This window comes from Arachis hypogaea, chromosome 9 (assembly GCF_003086295.3).
Source record: "Arachis hypogaea cultivar Tifrunner chromosome 9, arahy.Tifrunner.gnm2.J5K5, whole genome shotgun sequence".
NCBI classification, from domain to species: domain Eukaryota; kingdom Viridiplantae; phylum Streptophyta; class Magnoliopsida; order Fabales; family Fabaceae; genus Arachis; species Arachis hypogaea.
Genome location: NC_092044.1, coordinates 116,719,222 through 116,721,324, shown reverse-complemented (window position 1 = coordinate 116,721,324; position 2,103 = coordinate 116,719,222).

The following is a 2,103-nucleotide window of genomic DNA, read 5'->3' as shown; positions in this document are numbered from 1 at the left end:
AGAGGGAAAGTTTCCACTCTGGGAATTATTGAGAAAAAGTGAATCTGTGGTTGGTGAAGCTCAAGGCTCAAGGTGTTGACCTTGGGAGAAGGACTCAGCAACATGCAAGGAGATAAAAGAAGAATTTCTGTTCATTCAGAACCAAGGAGAGAAAACCAGAGTTTGTGAGTTGTGTTTTGTAAAGTTCCTCTACTTGGATAATGCTCTCTTTCAAAGAAGCATTCGGCCAACACTGAAGAACACTATCTGAGGTTTGCGAATCTGGTTTTGCACATAGCAAAGAGGCTGCTGATGAAGTCAATCTCCTTCATGTTTTAACTGATTGTAATGTACTTTTCCAAGTTTATCTTTCTGTAATTTCTTGTGAGAAAAGGCATTGTGAGAAAGCTCAAGAAAAATCCATGAGTTGAAAAAGGCTGAGTGAAACACTTGAGAGAAAAGCCTAGAGTTATTTTCAGATTTCTTTAGGTTAGCTAGGTGTCTTGTATCTTGTACCTGTTTGGTATCCCTTTCTTAGTTGGGTTAGCACTAAGAGTGAATAGTTAGGAGTTAGCATAGCCAATGTTAAGTTAGGATAGAACTTGAGTGTGAAATTGGTGTATGTAATTCTGTTAACTATAGTGAAATTCCTCCATAATTGTGGAGGAGACTGGATGTAGGTTGCATAGCACAAGGCAACCAAACCAGGATACATGCTGGTGTTCTCTTTTCTCTTCTCTGCTAAGTTCTGTTTTCTGATATTCATGAGACAAAAATAAATTGTCTCATAAATTTCCGCTGCTGAGTTCAAACAGAATCAGAATTGTAATTTTGTTTAAAAAGGATCATAACAGCAACTTAAAATAAAGGCATAGATTCAACCCCCCTTCTCTAAGCCTACCACAACTTTCACATTGTACAATCAATTTTAAGCATATGTCCCAGAGTTGAACCCACTCTCCATAGAAACCGGTGATTATATAGCTCTACAGGTAGGTTAGGAATACAAATCCAAGCGACGATTTTTTTAACCGCCTTCTCGGTTGTAAGAAAAAATGGTCTCCACCTTTGAGCAATGAGATAATGTCCTGCCATCATACAAGGTCCTTCCATAAGCGCATGAGTGTAGTCTTCCTCATTTGAAAAGTGAACAAGAAAATAGCCACGATCCATATCAATGACATTTATCTTACCTTTTCTGACCCAGTCTCTGTTAAGTCGTTACTCCATGAATTCCAAGCCCACACGTTTGCCTAGCACCTTCACCTCAAGGGCGTTCTTCCAAGGTTTACACCATTCCTCGAATTCGGATTATGAGACGGGGATGGTCGGACAGGGATCAAAAGGCTTTTCTATCATCGATTCTTCCTTCTCCATATCTTTATACCAACGATCCTCGGGATCAGAGGCATCATCATCAATGTCTTCAATGGCCATAATATCTCCTTCTAGGTTAGGACCTGTAGGAGAAAGCAAGAAATCCTTATAGGAAATTTTTTATCCGTGTGCATTAGTTTCTAGTTGTTGATGATCACTCACTCCTATAACAGCGTCTGGTTATGGTTCGCTCACATCCATAACATCTCCTAACTGGTCTGGGTCAACTTCCTCATGTGTCTTAGCCTTTTTGGTGCTACAGTGTACCAAATCCTCTTCTTGATCCAAAACCCTAGCAGAGCTCTCGTCCATAACTTTTTTTTTTCTAATAGAACACTCGATCCATCACTTTTATTTGTTACCAATGACCATGGAGGATAATTGGTTTAACCATATGTAATAAACATGTAAAATGAAAATTACAAATATCTGCACATGTAACATCTAAGCTTAAGATTTTTACTTAATTAATGAAGTTAATGTAAATAAGTGCGACTCACTGCTTTGAGAAAAGGGAGCATGATTCCAAATAGAGCTCCATTACAGTGAATGTAGAATCTATCACGACTGAAACCACTTTTTTCAAGTGTTTTTATTACAAGATCAATGTCATCAACAACTCCTGTCATCGTTGTACCTATATACATATAACAAAAATCCTTTACAGAAGTAGGTGCATAAATTTGTTGATTTGATAATGTATCAGAGATGAGAGTAAATAATCAAGTTGGATTGATCTAGTAATTA